The sequence below is a fragment of the Protopterus annectens genome, chromosome 9.part0, assembly GCF_019279795.1.
Source record: "Protopterus annectens isolate FY-2018-M chromosome 9.part0, PAN1.0, whole genome shotgun sequence".
NCBI lineage: Eukaryota > Metazoa > Chordata > Ceratodontiformes > Protopteridae > Protopterus > Protopterus annectens.
The window spans coordinates 1,670,054,468-1,670,080,997 of record NC_056743.1 but is presented as its reverse complement, the minus strand read 5'-3'; positions in this window follow the sequence as shown (position 1 = coordinate 1,670,080,997).

Sequence of the window (26,530 nt, the reverse complement as noted above, 5' to 3'; positions counted from 1 at the left end):
CGGTTAGGGGTCGCCACAGCGGAACTCCAGTCCGCTAAGGATTGGCAGTAGATTTTTAAGTGCCGAGTTGCCGGCCCTGACGTACAATCTTCGACGAAGGTATACCCATTCATGCATCTCTACACACAGAAGATGCTCTAGCTGAGAATCGAACAGGACAATGTCTTACTGTGAGGCGAAAACGCTACCGCAGCACCACCACCTTTTATAACCAGATTGTTGGTCATGGTGGTGCACTGGCTAGTGCTGTTGTCTCACAGCAGGAGGTTCTCTGGTTCAGTTCTTGGCTGGAGCACTTTCTGTCTGGAGTCTGCATGTCCTCTTCTCTGTGATCAAGTGAGTTTTAAAGACATGCAGGTGTGTGTGTGTGTGTGTGTGTGTGTGTGTGTGTGTGTGTGTGTGTGTGTGTGTGTGTGTGTGTGTGTGTGTGTGTGCATGTGCCTTCTGTGAAGGTTGCGCACCAGGCTGGCAACTCAACACCATACAGACTCCACTGCCAATCAATCTGCTGACCATTGGTCCACTGTGGCAACCCATAAGGGGAGAAGGTGACATACATTGCTAATTTTATGCCCAGGGTCTGTTTTGTATAGAACTAGTGATAATGAGCAATGTGTAGCAATCGGTTCCATGGAGAGATGGGAAGGAATACTCCAAGTGTATCATTTTGGCAAGCAGCTGCAAAGTGATGCTTGCAGCCTTTCATGTTTATATCTGATGACATAATTTTTTCACATAAGACTATAACTTTTGCAGATATGAAATATGGTTATATATAAGACATACAGCAGAACATAACAATGGCTTTTTTATGCCTAATTGTTCTGGTTTGCTTTGCTGTGAATAACGCGTGTTCTTTAGCATACTTAGTAAATAGCTCATATAAATGGCAAACCCTTCAGAACAAACTATTTTTTATAGTGGTAGCATTCTTTAGGTTCCAGGTCTTAAACCAAATTTTGTAAGTTCTGTCTGTGTTACCTGGTTGTTGAGATATTTAGAAAATAATAGCTATAAATATCTGCTTAGGCAGTCAGTAGGAGTTAACTGTAGATGCACCTGGAGGCGTCACTCGGATGTAATGAAAGGCATATTTTGCTTCCAAATTAGGTTTTGTTAATGGTATGAATATAAGTATGAGCATTAATTTTCTATTCATCTCAAACAGTAGTAAAGCCATGCTGTCATGACACTCACTTTGCTCAAGGCAAAGAAACTAATCCTAAACAGAGTACTAGTCCATCAATAATGATTCTGGAAGAAGAACAGAAATGAACAGACGGTATCTACTTATCATAGGACAGTAAGCATAAGGAGGTAAGTACAACAGCTATGCTGACAGTGGTAAAATGGCAAGGCGACTTCAGTTAAAGATTTACTAACTAGGAATATATTATACCATCAAATAAAAGATACAGAAAGGTGAATTATCAGATATATAACAGACTAAAGAACATAACACTTGCAAAGTGGCTTTGACGATCATTGCTAACTTATGTTTGGTGATTGTAAACTTGTATTTATTTGCAAAATGGCATTCATGAAGTACTCTCAGAAACCCTTCTAACCTTAATGCTTGTTACTAATGCTACCAAACAGAGTTTTGTTTGCTTTGGGCCATAGTCATTCAAACAAAAGAAAAAATAAATGCTAGAGTTATTTTCAAGTTATAAAAAAAATCTACAAAATGATTTATACATTGTGTGCAAAGGGTTTTATTATTGAAGCCCACTTTTGGGCTCCTTGCTCATCTTGACAATGAAAATTCCTTCATCTCCAGATAGATCCTGCCAGTATATATTTTGCTGTTTCTTTGTTAGTTTCAAAGCTGACAGGATACAGGAGATTTCTCATCTGCAGCTGCTTTGCTTTCTGTTTACAGACCCTTGTTTAGCCTGCTGCTGCAGCTACCACCATGCCTGCTGATGATAGGAAGTTTACAGTATAGGAGGCCAAAGAATCTCTTAAAACAGCATTTCCTGAACAATTAAAAGTCACCACTACCTTGGCAAAACATGTCATCAAGGTGCGAGAGATGCACAATGAAAACTTGCAATATATACTCTGAGTATCAGCTGCTCAGACTATGTACTGTAGTTTTATCTTTGCAAATGGATAAACGGATATTAGGAGGATTGGAAAGATTTATGCATTTTATGGTCTTACTTTTGCCTTTGGCCAGAGGTGTGGTTACAATGGAGTTGATTACATAAGCTAGGAAGTGTTGCCTATTCATGAGGGCTGTGAAGGGCTTACTTGCGCTTGATATAAAAAGATATAAATTTTCAAAAATGATGTTAATTTAATCTTGCTTTAACTTAAACAATTTTATGTCAACAATGTTTAATCTCTTGGTCTGAAACCACAGCTGACTTGTAACTTCAGGAGTTTTCTCCTGTATTTCATACCAGCAGTGTTTAGCTTTCTTTGCAAGTATGCCCTCCACTCCTGCCTTTAGAAATATCGTAGAGAGTCCTCTGAACAGTAAAAACAGGACTCTTTTTTTCAGATGTCAGACTGTAGCCTTTTGATTAAAAAAAAAAACACTATGATGGTTTGAAAAAAATAATTTTCTCATGAAGACTTCTTGGGTGCAACTGCTTTTTATGTTTCTCATTTAAAGGCCCATTTCTGTCCGAAGCTCATTTTATTTAGTCAGCTAGATGAATTTGTTGCAGTATTGATAAAATAAACTGTTGGCGTTTTTTTCATAGTCATTTTTCCATTATTGCTTTATTAGGGAAATTAACCTTTCTCAAGTAAAAATAAAATAGCCATATAATTACAGCTGGATTCTATTCTGGAAATATTTATTGGCAGTGTAAACTACTCAATTTATTTAGCACAGAGTACTAGCAAAACAGTGCAGAGGTTTGTGATATTGTTTTTATTACAGTTTAAAACATATCATAAATACTGTGAAATTATGCACACTTCCTCTATGCTCTCCTCAAAGCAATGGCTGGAGGAACATGACTTTTGCTGTCTTTTACCAATGACATTGCAAGCAATTATAGCCTCTGCATCATTTTACTCAATCAGTATATAGCAATCCTAACTTTTTTCTTATCTTTCTTTTCTAAGTAGGGAAATGGAGGAGGTAAAATAAACCCATCTGAAAATTCCATTACAGCATATAAATGTCCTTTCTAGAAATTTCAAATACATTTTTTTGTAGAGAAAAGGAAACAGAGCAGAACAGGCAGAAAATATAGAATATGGACCATATCTGCATTTAAATGGTGAATTTGTTTTCGAAGTGTGACACCACCACCTTACTGTATCACTGGACAGAAGAGTGCTAAGTCACACAAGCCAAGATTCATGTACCAAAAAAGGGAAAAAAAGATGAGAGATAATAAGAAAGGGAACTGCGTGTGTGTGTGTTCATTTATTTAAGATTTATTTGGACCTGTTGTCGTCATGGCAGCAGTTACTCATTGAATCAGCAGCCTACCTTTCAGTGCATTATATTAACAAGGTCATACAGCATTATGAATCTCTTATGTGCAAAAGTTAGTAGTTTGAAATGGGTCTATAACTCAAAACACATTGTGAAATTGCAATTCAGAAATGCTGTGGTTACATGCGGGGGGGGGGGGGGTAGTCATGATAACACCGGTCATTGTAGAAATATAAGCAGTAAACATCTTCACTTTGCTACACCTTATGCAATATTTACTCTCTAGTAGTAAAAGACTTGACATAAAATACCATTATATTGACATTAAAAAAGTTGAAAGTAAGTAAAATAGCCGATGATTTGTCTGAGGCCACTAGACTTAGCAGAGTAACTATATTAGCAATGATTTATATTATTAAAAAAGTCAAATATTAGGATAAGATTACAGCAACTTCCAGAAGTATAGAGACATGTAGCCTACACTGTCTTTCTTCAATTCGAAATGATTTTAGTAATTAAAAGGAGCAAAAGTTTACTCAAACACAAGTTAATACTGATCCTCGACGACCTCATTTGGTGATTTCCTTTTACACTCCTTTTCTAGCAGAAGAATTTCAGAATGCATTATTCATCATTAAAGTATTAAAAATATAGGCTGATGATACAAAAGCGTGCCACAAAAATGTTGTCAGGCATGCTTTGAAACACCCAAAGGTATAAAAGAAACTCTTACATCATACTAAAGTTATTCTTATGGAATATCTTAATTTTTAAATGACTATAGATATGGCTTTGGTGATGTTTAAACACAAAGAATAGAACAGTAACTGTTTAAGAATTGTAATACATATCCATCTTTATAAGGGGTCTATATTATAACATCGAATTCTACAAAGATCAAATGTTATAATATCGAACCTGTAATGTCAAACGCTCAAAACAGCGAAGGTGCAGGACACCAAATTCTTTCCCAGGGAAAGAATTCGGTGGGCCGTTGCTGTGGCTTCACTGTTTTCAGCGTTCGATATGTTTTAACATTATGGGTTGGGTTCAGTTAAGTGTGCGATTGTGTGTAGGTTAGGGTTATGTGGCGGGTTAGGTGAGTTAGGGTTAGGGAACTAGTCAGGTAAGTGTGCGGTTGTGTGGACGTTAGGGTTAGGGCACGGGTCTGGTAAGTGTGCGATTGTGTGTAGGTTAGGGGCGGGTTAGATGAGTTAGGGTTAGGCCGTGGGTCAGGTATGTGTGTGGTTGTGTGTAGGTTAGGGTTAAGGGGCAGTTTAGGTGAGTTAGGGTTAGGGCGCGGGTGAGGTGAGTGTGCGATAGTGACAGACCTTAGGGTTAGGGTTGGGTTAAGGTAAGTGGATAGCTAGTAGTGCATGTAAAGTTTAGTTTAGGTTTAGGTGTAGGATTTTAAGTGTATGTGTGTGGATTGCTGTTTTTTGTGTGTGTTTGTGTTGTGTGTATGTTTCTCGGAAAAGCAAATTTTTTCCCTGGGATAAAATTTGCTATTCTGACTGTTCGATGTTTTCAGATTTCGGTGTTTAGGGTTCGATATTATAACATTCGATGTTTACGAACTTCGATGTTATAATATAGACCCCTTTATAAGCCTAAAACAAAGAGACAAATAACTAAAAAAAATAATAACTTGATCCAGCAAACTCAACAATCAACATGATATTGCCAGAGTATGTTGTGATGTGGAATTATGTACCTGTAGCAGGACAAATCTTCAACTCTACCTTTAAGTTATTTTTTTGTATGCCCTTTCACTTATAAGTATATCAGTGCCTTTAAAGAAACTGCAGCTACTGTGATTGCTGTATCTTGAGGTCATGCATAATATGTCTGTATAAAGTAAAAATTCTTGCAGTGGGATTCAACAAACTCCATGTAGGCTTTGCAAGAAGCCTACAAGGAGTTTACACGTGTGCACAGTGATGCACGGTGAGCATCAGACCTCACTGCATATTCATGCTGCGTACCACATTTAAGCATAGATAAGTGAGGTTTCATGGCTGGCAACACAGGAAACTATGTAAGTGATGCAGATAACACTTCTGTTTAAATCATGGCACTGAAGGTTAGCGATTTTGTGCAGAACCCAACAATTATTACAGGGCTTCACAGATAGCTCTCAATCTCTTAGTTGAAGACATCTAGACAAAAGCCAATTTAATGGGGACAATGCCCCAAATATAGAGACACATTTTACATATTTGCCCTATAGAAATGTACTAGAATAATCAGGGGTTTACGATAAGATATATGTTATGAAGGCTTTGAAGTCTGAAACAAAAATGTATATAATTATTGAGTCACATCAGTCCTGAGATTATACCAGTGATATGGCAGAAAGCCACACATTTGATAAAGAACACATCTGGACATTTTGTGAAAATCTGGATGACATCAGCATAGCATGTTGGAAGGCCTACATTGAATAGAAGCGTAGGCATGTGCAACTATCAAAATACTGTCGCTCCATGGGATTGTAGTGGTAACTGTAGTATGCACACTTTTGCTCTCCAGGATAGACACACACACACACACACACACACACACACACACACACACACACACACACACACACACAGAGACAATTGAATGTAGTGAGAATAGAACCCTTGTTTAAGTACACAGGCTATAGAATTCAGTAATTTTCACCAAGGGCTACAGCACAAGTCTGGCTTTTATAAGACTGCAGATCAACTTATAGTGGATAACATCAACATGGCATGCTGGGCAGAAGATACTGGGAGGCCTGCATAGGTTTATAGCTTCATAAGTTCATAGGAGGTTACTAGGCTAATGGCCCTAGGGTGTTTACAAGCCTAGCCATGTAAAAACACAAATACCCTTATTGAGCATAGTTAGATGGCCATTGTTAGCACAGTGATGTTGTGATCAGCACTGAGTTGTTCTGTCCATGAGGGATATAGTTGCCACCCCAGGGGTGAATTTATAATCATCCATCCAGTTGTCAAGGTTGAGCTTGAATAGGGGCCCGAGGAGCACTGCTTCACATGCAGTGGGTGCTGATTACATAGGAGTGGCAACCGCTGGGAGATATATCTGTATCCCCAGCATGTTCTCCTTATGTCACAGGCTTGGTTGTGATCGCTGGAGCAAGTTATTATTGTCCCATTTGATTTGCAGATGTCCAGCATTTTCAGTAGGGCATGGTCTGAGACTGCTCTGTAAGACAGGCATAGGTCACCTCTCAGCAGTCTGCATGATATTAAGTACAGTGACAGGTCTTTCAGTCTCTCCATGTTTGTCATGGTTTGGAGGCCCCGGATTCTTTTAGCCACAAACCTCTGTGTTTTCTTCTTTTGCTGCAGGTATCTGGTGAGGTGCAGACAGTAGCAGCATTGTACTCAGTCGGTCATTTGATAAGGCAAGAGGACAGCAGAGCTATGACCTCTCAGGTCTTGGATGTGATGGCCTTATTTATGAGCTGAGCAATGTAGAATGTGTGTCTCACCACTATGGATACATAGTGATTGAAGTGTAGATTGGTATCAACATATGTTCCCAAGTCTCACATCACTGTATTTGAGCTTAGAGTGGTGCTATGCATATCATAATTAGCAGGGGTACTTCATTGCTAAAGGGGGTAATGAGGCATTTTTTGCTTTAAGGTTCAGTCCTTGAGTTTTGCACCAATCATTTTGTCTGTGTCAGCCCCTTCTGCAATATATTAACATACCTAGGGGACTCTACATGACTGCTTCCACTTGACAGTCCTCTGCAAATGTGGTAAGCCACAGGTTATATACCTTTGCCTGAACTTCAGAGAAATAGTTTTCAAACAGTTGAGGGCTCAGCACAGATCCTTGTGGTATTCCACTGGTAAATGGTCTAGTGGTGGAGATGTGGTCTGCAACTTTGACAGAGTGTGTTCTGTTGGTGGGCCATTTGGCTATCCTTCTAGTAATGTATGGGTTAATCCCCAGATGGGATAGTTTCTCTATGATACCTGAATGGAAGATAGTGTTAAAGGCCTTGCAAAAATCAACATTGCAGTATTTCCTGTTATTCCTCAGCCAGGTCTTTGGGGTCATTATCAAAGAATTCCACAATGTTTAATAAGCAAGATCTACCCTTGAGAAAACCAAAATGGTTTGGGTCAAGTGTAATGAAGGTAATCTATGACCCTGTTGATAAGGTCCATGCTGATCCCTTCCCTAGCATTGCAGATAAGGCTTTTCAGGCTTATGGGTCAACAGTTCTAGTTCCGCATGTTACCAGATTGATGTGCATTGCATATCACACATTTGATATTAATATCTGCAGTGCAGGCGATATATGTGTGAAAAAAGTACTGAGACATCAAGGTTGCAGTGGTCAGGGGGAGGAAACACATGCCTGTCTTGTAAATATGTTGGACGCCTGGGCATCCCACCTCTGTGCCCTAAAGTGTGCATCTTCCTATCCAATGCCAGCCATAACTACCAGCAAAACTAGAGCAATATAAATGGATGGTTTCCTGCCAATTCCAGTTATTGTATTTACTGGTAGTGCACAGACCCGAGCAATAATGCCAACTTCATATATGCAATGTTAAGCAGAGGACAGCAGTGCCTAGCAGGAAGGAATTAAATAATTGAAATTGGAAGGTTAATCTGACACTTGGCCTTAGTTTGAGGGGTGTGTACTGATGTAGCCTGGAAATTTATACTGGAAATTGAAAGGTAACTGTTAGGTGAGTTACGTTTGCAGACATGCAATGGGGGCATAAATGTAATGACCTTACATATTTTTTGTCTTTATGCAATGAGAAAAAATTACTTTTACAGTGTGGGATTCAAACCTAGGCATAAGGGACAAAGCATTTTTCCACAGTGTTGATTTTCCATCTTTGCCACAGAAGAAGTGCTAATAAGATGTAGTCAGGAATCATACATAAATACAGGTGACAGTTTGAGCTGTTACAATTGTATGTGCATGACCTGACAAGGTTACTGGATATAGATCCAGATGTCAATGTGTGTTAGTTAATTCTGAAGGCCATGCAAGTCCAGAGAGCAGATTTAAACTTACAGAAATATAGTAGACAGTATACCCTCAGTCATACATCTGAAAACACAATAATGGTGTCTCATCCCTCATTCATATTATCCATGTCAGCTCCACTATCTAAAGTGTTATAAGTAAGAGTGAATATAACGGGAAGTGGAACAACAGTAAAATGTCTGGAATATCCTGTATTAGAACACAGAACCATGTGTATGGCAGTCTCATACTTACTCCTGTTGCCATAAGAATGTTAAAATAAACACTTCACAAAATAACAGTTGTCTATTTTTTAGTTCATTGCTATAAACTGTACTGTCGCAACAGTGAAAAATAGGTTGCACACCCTGTACTAGAATCCAGGACCATCTTTACTCCTGCCTTACACTTACACGTGCTGCCACAGGAGTAGTTATATGAAATTTCCTAATCTCCTTATAATTTTTAAGGTCTCTGCATTAACTGCCATGCAACATTACTTAACGGGTTTGCACAATGCCCAACAGAATCAATAGAATGCATCCAGTTTCAATTATTGGCTGTCTGAGTCCTGTGTGCATGTGTTCAATGGTTGCAGCTGCTTGGCAACTCTACTAACCAGCATGCAACACCACTAAGTGCACTTGTGAGATGAAATACAGGTTTTGGAATTTGCTAACCAGCACACAACGTGGCTAAGTGCACTTGTGTGATGAAATACAGTATTTGGAATTTGCAGGGAAAAACAGCACTAAGTCTACAAGGCAGCTTTATAACAAGTTGACTAACTTAGCATATAATTTAGCTGCTTATGATCTAATTTGCATGCCACAGTGTTTATCTTGTCTGAGCAGCTATGAAAGGCTCTACACATCATGTAGAGCTGCTTACAGAATCCAAAATGCTGCTCAACCATATGCGTGTCAGGGCATGAAGCACACATGGTGTTAACAGACCATGTAGGCTTTATTGAACCTTGCTGTTGATATGTAGTTCTAATTTCCACAGTCTCCTACTTTTTTTTAGCTTTTAGGAGTTTTAGCTCCTTTTAACAACATGTATACTTAGCAGGTGCATACATACTACATGATGTTGGAATAAAACTTAGTGGATGCATAAAACTGTGTTTTCATTTTTGCTAAAATTTTGAGTTGTTCAGGCTATACTTGCAAATTAATCTTCTATTTATGTGCAGTTGTGGAGCAACTCCATTTTCTCATTTTCAGTTAAAAAACAGGAAAATATGTTTTACATTCTGATAATTATAGCATTAAAATATCTTACTCCTGAAGTAAACAGTCTCTTCTAACTCTTGCAACTACTATTTTGCTTTTTCATGCTGTACTCTGCAGTGACTCCTTCAGTTACACCTATTTGATTTCGCTGCTTGTAATGTCTTCATTAAAACTATCAATGGCGTTGAAGTATTATGGAAGCTTGTTAAAACATAGCTTATAAACTATGGTTTATAAGATCTGAGCTGCATACATTTGCCACAGGACTTGCCAAACCTTGGAAGATCATTCCATATGAAGTGTTTGCATTTGTTTCCCAGGAAAGTGTGAATGAGCAGTATTCTTCTTCAGCAGAGGCTCAGGGATAAAAGCTCCATTATACAGACATCATGGACATTATTTGCATTGCTTTATCATTTACAGTCAGATAGTCAGTGTCATTTAAAAGCTGCAGCTCAATTATTCAGACATCCTTGACATCAGTTATATCATGTATCAATTCTTTCAATTAAAAATAACAGTTACATTGGTTGTATAGCAATATTCTTTTTAATACAGGGAGATGCATACATGCAGTAACATGAAGGTTTATATACGGAAATAATGATTTGTCAGTGGAGCATAGAGGTCTATTAGCAGTGTAAGGTTGAATGATGAAGTGTAGAGAAGGGAATTTTTTAGGATTGTTTAGTATTTTGCAGGTTCTAATTAATGGTGAGTACAATGGAGAATGATTTAGTTTGAACCAGTTTGTTTTAGAGAAGTGCTGATATGATCTGTATTGTTTGTTGGTTTTGAATTTGGTTACTTTATTGTAGCATTATCCAAGTCTGGCTGATAGAAAGGAGTTGAGATGGGCTAGGATAGGAGAGGCATATAATAGGGTGGTGAGTAGAAAAGCAGCTATATGTTGTCTAGCAGAATCAGCAAGGTAGGGTTTTACTCTGTAGATGCAACCTAGCTTTTGCTGTGTTGTCGTTATGGCTTGCAGAAGGTGGAGATAAAATTGCAGGTGGTTATCTATAATAAAACAGAATATTTTGGTGAGGGATACCAGTTCTATATTTGTCTTGTTGGACAGTATATCAAAGGTAGTTTTTTGGTGAGGGAAAGAGAGTTGTTCCTTTCCTCCTGAATAATGTAATTAATATTCTGGAATGCTGGATATTTGTCCTGACTTCTGCAGTCACTGTCAAGTGTTTCTATCAAACTTCTGAGGACTGTGCTGCAATGGCTTTCTGTGTATCAGTCCAAATGAACTAACCATGTCTAAAGAATCTCCTAATAATACAAAACCCTGTAAATTTCTACATGCCTATTTAACCTTCGTTCCTAAGCCTTGTACCTTCCACACAATATTTGTTTGTTCTCAAAGTACTGCACAGTCTGTTACCAAATTTTATTCTTATCAGTATTCTTGAATGAAGGTTATTTGCACTGATTGAAAGTGTATTCACTGAAACTGTATGCAAAATGTGAAGGTTTGCTATAACCTGCTATAATATGGCTACATCTCTAGACTTATGCAGAGAGAATATTGTATTTTTGTCTAACAAACTGCATTTAAATTATGCCTGATGTTATTATTATTACTACAAATTTACTCAACTATGGTTAGACCTATAATGGAATATGGAGTGAGATTCTCTATATAGTATGTGAATGATAAACTAGAAAGAGCTCAGAGATATTTTGTCAAACAAATCCAGTAAGTTAGAGAGCTAAGCTATGAAAAGCAAATGGTAGCATTAAAAATGAATTCACTATATTATCTATATTATTATATTATATGGGGTGAATAGATATGTGTACTCAAGTGTTTAAAGGATAAGGTACTTGAATTAACTTTGAATATTGCATTTAATAATCATTCTTTGGATAAAGGGGATATTCCTTTGATGGTTAAGGCAGATAGTTGATCAATTTCTTGGGGGAGAATTTATTTATTGCATTGCAGGGTACATATAAGATTGATTAGGGTACCTATAGAAATGCAAGATTCAAACAATTATTGAACTTTTTAAAATAACTTACATACTCACTCTTAGTGTTTTCGAGAAATTACAAACATGAATAATGGCTAGTTATTACTACTTAAGAACTCTTAAGCTGTAATGCTGCATTGAAACATTGAAGTTTTTAAAATAAGGTGCAGAACAGATGATCAGAAGCTAACATTTCAGACAACACATTGATCAAATTGCCTTTTTGCTGCCCAAAGATGCAATGACAGAGGAATTCATATTAGTTGGAAGTTGTGGCAGCAGATCATCCCCCTTTACAATACTCAGGGTAGCCTTAAAATTGTAGGAAAATTCTATTCATAGATTTTGGGAAGGGAATTGATTTGATGAGTGTGCTACTTGGTGATCTCAGCAGTTTGTCTTAAATGTATAAAATCCAGGTAATGAATGAAAATGCAAACAAAAATAAAAAAATAGCACAAATAATAAAAATTAAAATAAATGTGATGTCCACTACATGTTATTCAAGTCAGCATCCAGTAATACAATAGCAGAGAGGAAAAACACCCACGCTAAGCAATTTTTAACCAAGTTTGTCCCGGTCCCCTTCAATAAACATATCACACCGAATTACATTTGACAACCTTTATTAAAACATCCATAACATAGCTTTGTTCACCAGCTTTATTAGTTACAACTGACCATAATATAGTTGATTCTAAACATAGCATAAACATCCTTGTAATGTTAATCAGGGCAGCGTACCTACTCACCCTGCTCAGTAAGCAGCATCCATACCTCTGCTCGCTTACTTTACTTATGCAGTGCCATCCTTGTAATGCTAATCAGGGCAGCGGACCTACTCACCCTGCCCAGTAAACAGGGTCCATGACTTTGCTCACTTACTTTACTTATGAAGCAGCGTCCCATCTCATTTCATACAACATTCATTGAATTACCTTCCACCAAATAAGCAGCATCCTTACCTCAGCTTACTTATCTATTCAGCAAGCTTCCTCCGGCTGCTCATTTTCCTTTCCCCAACTCCTTGAAATGAGCATCCATACAACAAAGAGGGAACAGAAGAGGGCAAGCTTGTCCCTCTTCTCCGCCTACCCCACTGATAAACCCCAACCCCCCATCCCCCAATAACAAGGGGAGGGTAGCAAGTACACGCCAAAATGTGATTGCTTACCCAGCTACACTTGTCTAAACCTCTTAAGTCCCTCCCTAGCCTTATCTCATTTCCTCCCAATCCTCCCTGCCTCCACTTAACCCTTTCATCTTCCAAACCCACTTAACACCCACTAATCTCAGTGTAACCCCTCATGAAGATGTCACGAGACAACTTGGTTTGTTGCCAAACTTCATTTATTAAAAATTAAAAATCATGGAATATCATTAATACTATCCTGGGACCCCTCTTTTTGGCATTTATTTTTCCGAGGTGCAAGCAAACATAGGAGGATTGTTGCTGACAATGTTTGCAGATGACTGCAAACTGGGCACCATAATTGATACTCCAGCGGACACAAGCATCCTTCAGAAAGGCCTCATAGAAACGGATAACTGGTGCCAGAGCCATGGCCTTAAACTGAATGCCAAAAAATGTATAGTCATACCCTTTGGGAAAAACAAAGTACCCACAAATTACCACATAGGTGGTAATCCATTAAGTACGGAAGAAGTAATCAGGGACCTGGGACCCAAGTTGACAGTAACCTATCATTTGACACTCACATTGCCAAGGTGGTTAGGAAGACCTTCTATATTACCCACCTTATCATGAAAGGATTCACATCTAGATCAAGAGAGGTCATTGTGCCCCTATACTCTTCCCTTATCAGGCCCATAATTGAGTACAATGCCCCATTTGGGATGTACATTACCCGACACCTGCAGCAGTTAGAAATACCCCAAAAGTACCTCACCAAGAGGATCAAGGGTCTCAAACATATGTCATATGCTGCCCGGCTGAAGAAACTTCCGCTCTATTCAGTCGCATACCGCCTACTCAGAGTCGATCTATGCCTGACATTCAAGGCCATGTCCAATCCGGAATTAATGGACATGCGCCATCTCAGAAAATCCAAATCCACCAGAGCCATGAGAGCGAGAGATTTGAACCTCAACACAGAAATAAATAGGATGTGCTGGAGGGACAGATTCATAACCCAGAAGCTCCCTACACTCTGGAACAGAATCCCAGTCCATGTTAGGCAGAGCCCCTCACTGACTCTCTTCAAGAGAAATCTTGACAAGTGGATGGGAGATCATAGGTTTACCCCAGGGGTCATCTCTGTGTCACTACTAGACAGAGGCACAGTAAACTAAACCCTAAATGGGCATAGTATTCTCATTCCAAGGGGTGGCGAAAGCCACACACACTCTGGCTAGGCTTATAAATGCCCTAGTGCAGATAGCCTAGTATGAACCTATGAACCTATGATTAAAGAACAGCAACATAAATATTACATTCATATAATGGTCATGGTTATCATTAATCTAGCGATCAAAAACAATTTGGAAATGTAGTGATTTTATCAACTAACTACATACAAAAGGAAAGGAAAGGAGGCTAACAGCTTTAGAATGTTTTTTTACATGGTAATGCCTGACCATAATATTGAGCTGGTAGACATATGTTTAGATTAACTGGAAGCATACCTCTCAATCCCTTATCACAAAAAAGTCTGGATAAAGCCTAAAACAATGGTGGGACAAAAGTCCAAAAAGTGGGACAAATTTTAAATATCACTCTTATAAAATTAGACATTTGTTAGAATAAAAGGATTTGTGTTAGTATGTATTTTCTGAAGGATATATCTCAAATGAATATCATTATTTGGTGACTCCATTCCTCAGTTATTCACCAGAAACCATAAATTGTATGAGTAACAGACCAAAAATATCAGGCAAAAATCTGGACATCCCACAAAAATCTGGACAGTTAAGAGGTATGGCTAGAAGCATTTTTCCTGGCTGTAGAGATATGTGGCTGGGAATAAATAAACAACAGTTGTCCTCTATGTACTAACCAGTATTCCAGACCATTACTCTCAACTATGGCAGACATTCTCTAGTCAGAAGCAACATATGCTCTTACAGCTGCTGCTATCTGCATAATCCACAGTAACATTGTGTTCAGGAAGAAGTCAGAGAGAGTGTCAGAGGTGCTGCTCAAAAGCCACTTGGAAATGGGAAAATGTGTATTGAGAAGAGTGTATCCATGAGTAAACCTTCTTGCAGATCAGAAGGATATTTGGGGACTCCTAGAGTGAGGACATTTTATCCCTGTTGCTTCTGCCACAGCCGGATCATAATCTGTTATCCCTGACATCTATAGCAACAGTCGTTGCCAGAGCCTAAGTCCAAGTGCAGAATTAGGAGATCCATGTATTAAGACCAGTAAGTGTGTTGGACATAGAAAACTTGCGTCAAAAAAGGAGAGTGGTTAACAATGTATCTTATCTGTAAAAACTTCCAGAAGTCCTCCTGGGCATGTACCAAGTATCAGCATCACACTAAAGCTATGTAGACAGTGGATGTTGTGTGCAGAGGTGGTGAAATCTCCCACTAATTCTATACGCAAAACAGGTCATGCTTTATTAATAAAGGGAGAATAATTGCAGATAAAATGTGGATTACCTCATAGCAGAGTAGTCGATCCCCATATTTCAGGCCAAGTAAGACACTTTCATATGGCTTTAAGGGATAGATAGTTTTGGTATTATGTGTACCAGGATATAAATCTGGTTAAAGATTTAATGGAGAACCAGCTTAATGCCCACATGATATGTGGTTTAATATTGTATTCTCTATTTCTTCCCACTTAGACATGGGATTATAATCTAAGGAAAATGAATGTGAACTCAGAAAGACACTGGCATGCGATTCCCAATCTTGGATAACAAGTCCCAAAGACTCGGTGAGAGTGACCCTTGCTGTCCTCCCCATCCCTTTCCTTCCATTATTTCATATAAATGTATCAATCAGATGGCTGATTCACTTAAATTCAGGATGTGAGGGGGGATAAGGATATGCCTAAAAATACAGAAAATGACTGGTAATACAATTGATAATAGAGATGTGCCCGATCAGTTAAAGGTGCAGTCTTTTCCAGGAGTTACCTCATATAAAACCCTATCCAAAATCTACTGAGTTCAGATTTAGAGAGGGAAACTGTAATGCATTAGCCATATTGTTATGAGACAATTCATTAATGGTGTATGTAGCCTTAGCTTTATGGGATACATCCTGCATAGGATATAACAGCCGGCCAGCTTCTGAAGTATAATGATGTCTTCCATACATCAAGGCTGTAAGTCAAATTAAGCTGGGCTGTCTAAAAAGATACATTTGGGCCCCAGGACCTCCAGAGCTTTTCTAACACTGATGAGTACGTTCCCCTGAAGCCTTTGATTGGCTTCTGCGGTTGCTTTGCTGGGCTAAGTTCCCTTTGGGCAAAAAACTTTATTTAAAAAAAAATGTTTCTTTATTAATACTTTCCTGTTCAGGAAAATTATTTTAACATAAAAGTTTGTGTTATAATGGACTGTCATAAGACTGTATTGTACTTTTAAACAAGGGCACAATATTTTCTCTCAGTTTATACATTGTTTAAAGTAATCTGTTGAAATTGTATTTTTTTTTTTTTTACTTTTTGGGCTGGCAAGTTTTTTTTAAAATGCTTTTACTGTGTTATTGTGAAAAAGTATATTTTATAGAGCACACTCAGAAAAAAAGAGGAGTGGCTATTTTATGGAATAAAAGTATGCCCATTCCTAAAACCATTAAGTCTTATCAGGATGACAAAGGAATGTTTTGTATGGTTACAATACAAATTAATGGGAAGACTTACACTTTAATTAATGTATATTGGATACCTGGAATTGGTATTAATACAGTGAAACATCATCTTGATAAGATCATATCATTCTCTATAGGAGATATTATTTTAGCTGGTGACTTTAATTGTATATTACATGAAAGTGATACTACCACTATAGGGAAAAGAAGAATTACATCCAATGCAAAATATTTAAATGATTTTGCTAATTCTTATCATTTGAATGATATTAATAATCAGATAGATTCAAAGTCATTACCATACACCTTTTTTTCTAACAGATACAAAACTTATTCAAAAATAGATAGGCCCCAGGATTCATGAACGTTGCGCCAGGCGGACGCATAGCGTAGGCGTTACAATGCCAGATATGGCCGCCGAGCGTTTCAGGTACGATCCAATTCCACGTGCACTACCGCGGCGCCTGAGTTGCCGCCTCCGGCGTAGGTATGTTAAACACCCCATGTGCGGTGTTGCACCATGCAAATGAAGGCATATAGCGATCCACGAAGTGGCGCAGGCGTAGCATAAGGACACGGCAATGTAAACCAAAAAAAACGGTTTACATATACCCAAACATGACATAGGAGTAACGGAAGGCTGTCAACGTCAGGTATCATACTGTTGCAACATGCCAATGGCGAAAGACACCGAGAATGTCAAAAGAAAACATGCACAAAATGTAAATAATGACATAAATGGTATGTCCGCTGAAACCACAGCAGAACCCCAGGACATGTCCGCGGAAGGTGCTAAACAATGAAATAATATGACAATGTCATAAAAGAGCAGTATAATACACATCAGCTTCACAGCCACAATACACCATAGTATGCATGGAACACAACCACGGCGCAAGGGTTGCCAAGGAGTGGCGGCAGTGTTCGGCGCCGTAACTATGAATTAGTAGTCAATGCCATGCAAATGAGGCAGATAATACTGAATCGCAAAACCCCCCCTGGCGTAAGGCTGCACCAAACGGCGCAGCAGTAATACACCGAGGAGTGGCCCAGAGGGAATACATGTCAACCGCAGAGGGGTGTGCCACTGTAGGAGGAAGCACATTGGAGCCCAGCAAACATGGGATGTACAATGCACATCAGAGCAGCAGGACCGGCGTGTGGGTAAATAGTTGAGCTGAGAGCACACAATGCGCGCAGAGATGCATGTGCACGAGGATGACTACGTTCCCCTAACCCAGTCATGTGACGGCCGTCAACAACAACGGATACAGGAAGGTGATGCGGAGAATATGAGGAAATGCGGAAGCAGTGTAATTGGAGTCGTAATGAGCAATCAACACCAATCAACCCACGAAGGCCAATTGGCGGCAGCTGACAACTCTGCATGCAGAAACCCGCAAACCGGGATAGGGGAGGCATATGAATGCAAAGAAAGTAAGGGGGGTAGCAGAATGCAAAGAGTGAAGAACTGATACAGCACAGCCAAGTAGAGAGGTAGCATAACGGTGGCGGCAGACAAAATCCATGATATGCCATGTACCAGAAACGACACATGACAGGGCTCTGCAGGATGCAATCCAGGAACTAGTATGCGCAACGTGCAGAAACAGTAAGGTAAGGTCTAAAGCTAAACCAATGCAGGCAAGTGTAATGCAACACCAAAGGCAACAGCATTGCAGTGCCAACGGTAAAACACGGAAGATAATCCACAGATACGGCCGCACAGACACACCCTATGGCATCACCGGGTGTACAGCACAACAGTATAAAGTGTGAATGCACACAAAACACAGCCGCATATTCCCAAATGCCGCACTCTAGGTGTAAACACACGGGGAACTTTTAAAATGTATATGTTGGGTGCCGCCGTGGCCGTGATACATCAGCATGTGTCAGAGACAGACGGAGTTGCAGAGGAGGGTGCCGACAACTACCGTAGGCCTCAGAGGAGAAGGAGAGTGTTCAGACCAAGGGTAACCTACCAGGGGCTACAAGACCTGGAGATAGTAGAGCGCTACAGGGTGGACAGGGACACGTTACAGCAAATAGCGGAGCTGTGCCGGCCATGCCTGAGAACCAGAAACAACAGAGGGGAGCCCATCCCAGTGGACACAAAGGTATGTGTAAGCTTGCGAATACTGGCTACAGGTACCTTTCAAAGGCCAACCGGGGATATAATGGGCATCTCACAGGCATCAGCATCCAGGGTACTACACCAGTTTCTGGATGCCATGTTACGACATGCCCATGAGTATATATACTTCCCAGATCTCAGGAGGAGTTGGCTAGCAATATGCACCACTTCCACCGTGTGGCACAATACCCGGAGGTACTGGGTGCGATAGACTGTACGCACATACAAATCAAGTCACCACCTGGGGAGCAGGGTAGATGCTACATAAACCACAAGGGTATCCCCTCCATCAATTGCCAGGTCGTGTGCAATGCGCAGGGCATTATCATGGATGTGTGTGCTGGCAGCCCTGGAAGCTATCATGACTCCCATATCTGGCATGCCTCACAGCTGTATCAGGTATTCGCCAGGGGGGACATCACACAAGGCCACCTTGTGGGGGATGCTGGCTATGCACTGGAGCCGTGGATGATGACTCCCATCAGAAATGCACACACACACACATGCAAGAACGCCATAATGAGGCACACGCACAAACCAGAATAATCATAGGGCGTGTGTTTGGGATGCTGAAATCACGGTTCCGGTGCTTGGATACATCCGGTGGAGCCCTGCAGTACTCTCCAGGCACATGTGCCCACATATTCATAGTATGTGCCATGCTACATAATATGATCCTGCGGAAACAGCTGCTGCAGGGACATAATGGTGAAGGGCCACAAAGCCCACCACAACTGCCAAGGCAAGCACAGGCACAGAGGGTTCAGCGCCATGAACACACTGTGCCAGCCCCAGTAGGCAGACGGAGGCGTACCCAATATGCCTATGCCCTGGCAAAGAGGGAACGTATAGCACATACTCTGACAGTGTAGGCCCCATGGACTGACACCTCCCTACCTGCACACACAGTGAAATGGACGGCACACAAACATGGCCACCCGTAATGTGTACCGTATGAGTGGTCCCATGTGTGACTCCAACATAGGCAGCACCCAAACACTGCACACCCAACAGCCAGCGGAGCATGGAACGCCAACACCTTAACCGTACGCGGGTCCCACAGCAGACGGCGTTGCTGTATGCTGCCACATTCGCCGCAAGGTGTATACATATAGACATGTACATATGTGCATATACAGATATGGAGATAGATATCATTACACACATCGAAATATATGTACACATACACATATATAAAGTACAACAGGTAAGACAGGGAATCAGAGGGATGCAAGGTGACAGAGAAATAAGACGCGATATCTGTACATAGTAAACATAGTGAACGACAACCTTAGTATCCGGGAGGGTTGACAGAACAGGAAACGCCACCCATGGAAAGGTCAACCCACCTAAATGCATAATCGCGAGTCGGGATGATTGCCAGGCCACGGTACAGTAACAGTACATGTGCGGGTAATATTATGAGGATATGAGGGTGGAGGTAGACACCGCCGCCGGTGATGCGGGCCATGCAGGTACTGTATGCAACCATCCCTGTGACAGCCGCAGTATGTGTATGTGTGTGGTGAGGGTGTCGTGTGTTCCGCTGTGCGAGTGTAATGTGTTTGCCACTGTAAAATGTGTATGCTGGTGCCATGTGACAGGCGGAGTGGAACAACATGTGTAGGCATACAGTATAGGAACCACAGGCGTATGTACAGCAGTACCCCCAAAGTAGTACTGAGAGACCCTCCCTGGCTAGGCTCGTGGTGACGTAAAACGATGCAAAGTGAAAATGTCCCAGAATGTACCACAGGAATATAGCCAACATGAAATGTAAAGGACGTATGTACAAATCATGACCGTATGTATGACACCGATATGTTAATTGCAAAACGATACGTCGGCAACGTTACACAGCAATAGTCATGTACCGCGGAAATACGCATGTGCTACCCCGGTACGGATCGTGGCTACGTATCGGCCCATAAACACCGCTGTGTGTTCTATGAGTGTCAAACAAGCAATCGCCACCCGAATATGTGGCAACCAGTAGCATACAGGCCGTCCCAAGTACAGGACCACAATGACTGTAAATATCCAGGACAAAATGCCAAGGGATAGTCGGCACGCACGAACAACCGCAGATATACTGCCGATGTGACAGAGGAATACATGCAGGAAGCAGACATGCAGGCGATACCGACACCAGACGACATCAACACAACCTACACTCCCAGAACAACAGACAGGTAACTGCCAGCTCCCCAGGCAGGGATGGAGCACACACACAAGCATACCGTGTATGTAGAAATGCAAGGCCCACAACCCGTACCCGTCACCCACAACCTCCGATATTCCCCATCGCACATATCAAAGGGATACAAGCCGCAATAGCAGCACAAACATACAGGCAGTCAATGACAGCAGCATAACCGCAACATCTCGCGTGGGAAACACTATCAGCAGCGGATGCATACCTGCATCCATTGTTTAAAGGAATACAAGAGCTATGTTATACATCCGAATGCAAAACGCCATCGACAGACACCGCCTGGACAGGGACACCCACATGTCGAACATAATACCATACCCAACACACACAATCCACGGCTAACACCACTGCGAAATGTACCTGACGCCACACATAGCGGCTGCAGTTACACATAACATAACACAATACAGACCATCTCCATGAAGGTAGTGCAAATAACCAACGCCCAGGCGAGGAATGAACCATGCCCAAGTTACGACGCATACTGTACGAATGGAGTTAATGCACAGGTGATATGCGCACAAGTACATACCGAGGAACAGCTATCGGTGTGATGAACCCACATGTCGCAGGTGACGACGGATATAAGGATGACTCCTAGGATATTCAAACCGTATGCTCATACCGAACCACAAATCAAAAATGGATTGAGTGAGAGACAACGCAATAGCGAGACACGCAACGGAAAATGGAAGGAAACACAGTAAAGGTATGTAGAACCCACAATATGTACTGGTGTGTAACGCATGATGTGTATGACGAAGCTGCACTGTATGTGAACGGTGTGTGTAAGTAAGGATACTTGTCCATAAAGCAGAGAGTGGTGAAAGGTGGTTATGTAGTGCTATCCCGCTGAGCATACCAACAACTGTGGACACCGTGTGCACAGCAGTGGGACATCATGTACACAGCCGGGATAACACAAGGGCTGCCACAGGGGGGGCATAACACGAAAACAATGCCACCCCCACGCCGATGCTGGCAGTGGATTTCCAACAAGGAAGTGCCACAGCAGGGGATAGGACATGTATGTATACTGTCACAGCACACATGTGTATGGGCATATACCGTCGATGTCATACGTAATGTGCGCATGACGTGCACGTATGCCTCGCAGTAGGGGCTACTATGTTAAGTATGTGTAATGTAAAGCTGTCAAGGTGGATATGACAGACATCATACACAGTATCACAGGCATATCATGCATAATGGAGGTATGGTCCATTGGTATGTACACTAACAGGATACGTATGGCCTGTACATATGGGACAGAGTAGTAGCAGAATAGCCACCCGAAATGGAAGGAACACCAAGTAACCATGTCCAAATGATCTGTAGCAAGTGCAATGTGTGCAACAATGAAGTCCGGCAGGTCCATGTGTAAACACATGTGCAGTGTACACAGTAGTGTCACCTCCCCATGGTAGTGTCCACTGAATAGCAGAGGTGGATGTCAACTGCATGTCTACACAGTACTGCTGCTGTGGTGGTACCATGACTATGTGTCACCCTATCAGCAAGGGAGCTATCACATGAACAGTGCCACAGTGTGTCCCTGTGGGATGTGCACAGGACCTATGTTCCACAGCATGGTGTGCGTTGTGTCTGTAGAAGTAACACAGAAGCCCAGGCCATGCAATGTGGCATGTGTGCACATATGCAGGAGTGCTCCATTCATCCCGCCCACTGCAATTGCCATGTATGAGTACTACATGCATCAGTAATGCGGAGGACATGGCCCATGTCAGAGTAGATGACACCCCTGTGTATGTGGTATGCAGATGAGTACAGATGTGTTCCCCATCTGTCATCCGCCTATGTAAACTGTCTGAGCCTGGTACACATCATGGCATGATAATGCCGTGCCATGTAAAGTCGTAGCCGTTGTGGAAGGTACACCATGAATGTGTTATTGTAACCCTGCCTGTGTGTAGATGTGTGTATGGCACAGGTACAATGGCTACCTATGTACCAGCAACACAGACAGTACAGATATGTGTGGCCCTGCAGATGTGTACCCATGCCACAGTGGAATACGGCAACCACAGCACCATGTGGGGCATGTGTGTGTACAGCAACCATGTACAATGTGATATGCATGTATGGGGACAGTATCCATGTGATACCCAGTGGATGACTGTTGCTATGCAAAGGTGATGTGCATGCACCATGTGTGATGCATCCTGACACAATGACACCCACACGATGTATCCGCCACACCAACACCTGTACAGTTGTTATCAGTATGAGCAGGTGGAGCTACAATGGTGCCAGGTATGTAGATGTGGGATATCTAGGCATGGACAGTACTCTGTGACAGCATGTTGTGTATGTAAGCAAATAGTGAACAGGAGGGGCCCCACGACGGAGGACTGTGTAATGCCACATGTACCTGACATGTAGTAGGTAGCATGATATGCTTGCACCACTGTGTGTCCTGTCCAGGAGTCATATAGCCTAACATCCTGAGACACAGGGTATGATGTGACGGTGGATGTGTACATTGCCAATACCAGAATGTGGAATGGTGCCGAAGGGCAATGTGGGGACAATGTCTGATCTGTTACCCTCTGTATCACACCAACCACCCATGCAATGGTATGACAGGTGGCCAGCATGTGTATGTGGTGTGCTGTGGCACACAGAAGCCCAACAAGGGTGCCAGTAAAGGCATGGAGGTCATCAATGAGTGTGTGAAGCACGTATGTGAGGACGTGCCCCAGTGCCATACTGAATGGTCCAGTCATGGGTGTACGAATGCAGTTCACATGTGCAATGCAGTACCACCCATGTGTAGTGATAGATGCAGTAGTGTGGCGGTCAAGGTACACAATGTCCAACAACAGGCTAGCAGTTACGTCAGTGGGCTGGTGTGGAGACACATACCAAACAGGTTGGCAGGACATAACAGCTAGGGAGATCGGAAGGTAACATTGGGACAGTGTCTTAGGACATAACGTGTGCATCGCAGTAACATGTATGTGTCCACAGGGACACTGCAATGTCCATGTATGGATTGCAACCCTGTAGTGAGTGAGAGTGTGTATTGTTGGTAGGTACACCATTGCCTGGCATGTTGCCAACATTATCCCAGTCAGCAATGCCTGGGTGACTGTTGTATGCGACATCCAATGTGGATGTAGCCAAACAACACAGACATACCACCACACTGCCTGAGGGCCCACACTGCAATGTGCGGTGGTCATGTGTAGGTAGCCAGCCTTGGAGCATGTGATGGACCACGAGGACCCACCATGGCTGTCAAGTGATGCACCCCACACATGTGAATATACCCACCGTGCAACAGCCTGCACATGTGCCCATACAGCAGATGTGCATGGAACATGACTACCACCGTGGTGTCTGTGAAAAGGCCGGTACCGCCATGTCTCTGTGTGGAATAGCATGGTCCCTACCATTGCGTACATGTTGTGGAAGTGCACTGTTATATGTGTCAGCATAGTCGTACACTGTCCATCTGCCGGGGTGCCATGCCATTAACAACCCCGTCAGCAGGCGCCAGTAGTACCGGCTGTAGAGCACATGTACTATGTATGCTGCGATGGGTGTGTGTCCAGGGTGTGGCTAGCAGGGCTGTGAAGCATACATGTTCATCTACCAGAGGGGGGATATCCCCAGGTTTAACACAGCAGACACATGGAGGTATCGTGCATGCTGAGGGTAGTGTAGGTATGGTATGTGTTGTGTAATGTGTCACCCAGCTAGGTGGAGTGCATGGCCAAGCATGTGTGGGTACATGGGAGTCCATACTAGGGAAGTGTGGGTTGCTGTCAGCACATGGCAGTAGCAGCTGTCCGAGGTGCAATGTACAGTATGACAACACAGCCAGCATGTAACCTGTGGTGTACAGTGTAATCTCTGTTGCGTGTTACAATGTGTCTAGCGGTCACAAACATGGGTATCTGAACATGGAGCACCTACGATGCATTGTGTTTGGAAAATATACAGTATGTGTGCAAAACATTGTGTGATGTGGGATCCCCTCATCTGTGTGTGTTGCAGTCCAGGTATGTGCCTGGGAGGTATGATCCGTGTACAATCTGGACTTGCAGGTGTGCTGTGCAGAGCATGGAGGCAGGTCCCAGGCACCGCAAATAAATGTGAGGCGTGCACTAGTGTGCGTACCTTGCTTGTGTGCAGCACAGTGGAAGGTGCAAGCATTGTCCCACATTACCGCATGCCGTGCCTGCCTGTGACAGCCCTGCTGGAGACAGACATGTGACACCACCGCAGAGGCAGCATAGCATGTGAAGATGTACATGTGGGCTCCACACCCTAGGCAGATGTCCGCAGGTCATGTGTGCCACAGTAGTGTGGTCGACCACGACTGTCATAATGGTCAGATACCACATGCCTGTATAAGTACAGTATGAGCATAGTCAACAGTCGCAGTGACAGAGTGGGCCAATGTACAGTATCCCTGTGTTCAGACCACTGCCTACTGTACACTTGGCTGGACACACACCCGGAGGGTGAATATACCTTTGAGCCATCACATGTCCCAGTCCACGTAGCCTGCACAATGCCATCACAGGGTGGTCACAATAACGTGTGGTAAGACAGACATGTTGTACCAGGTGATGTGTCATGTGTGCATATGTTGAGTTGCACAGCCGTTCACACGTCCGCAACATATCAGTGCATGATGTATAGTGTAACATGATGTGTAGAACTGCACTGTGATCCACAACAGGGTCATCTGAGACAGGTGTGTTGTGAATGGTGTAACCCATGGTCACACGGGATATACACTGGTGCTGTTGGCTGTCATGCTGGGGGCCACCAGTGGTGCCTGCAGTGGTCATACAAACATACTGCACACAGTGTTCTGGCAGGAATGTCCATTGTTGTGGATGATGTGTTGCTACATGAAGGTAAGTGTGTGTTGTGAATGTTACACATCCAGATGTGACCATCAGGTGCAGTCATGGTTGTCGACAGCATCACACACATCCACAGCGGTCAGAACCCTGTCCCCAGAATGGGTGTCAGCCGCCCTCGTACCGTGTGAAGTATGTGCAGATGGCAGAACACCTCCTACTGGCTGGATAACAGTGTCAGCTAGGACGGCTATGTGATGGCTGGAATACGCCATGATAATGTACAATGCTGGTATCCCAATGAAGTACCTGGAATCACACACAGTACGCCATGGCCAGCATGTAAACCATGTACAACAATGACTGTGTGACAGACACAAACAATGCGTAGACATGTTGAACATGCACACATGAGAACACCAAATGAGGCATGTTGCACATATCGATGTACAACTGTCATCTATGGCCATAGCATGGATGCAGATGCATATGCCCCACAGGCAGTACCATGCCATGTAGGTAGGGGGGCATTGCACATGTACATGTGACAGTTGCTGTACCGCCACATGTCCTGCATAGCCGTCATGTACGGGTAGCAGTGGTACGTGACTGTTGGACATGCCTGTACATTTGACCATGTCCCACAGGATATGTGTTACGTGTGTACAACATGTGTTGTGCCGTCATCAAGCTGTGAAGTGTACGGCTGCCAGTGTACCTGTGTGACATGTTCTGCGATGGGTGCAAAGGCACGCAGTACTGCATTGCATGCCCACATGCCCCACACAGGTGCATAGCCTGAACATACAACACAAAAGGGTGTTGGATGACAGCAACCCACAAGAGGAGATGGATACGGTGGCAACCCACTACCGCCTATGCAGTGCAGTTTTTGCCCAAATGGGCCATACATGGGAGCAAATAAAAA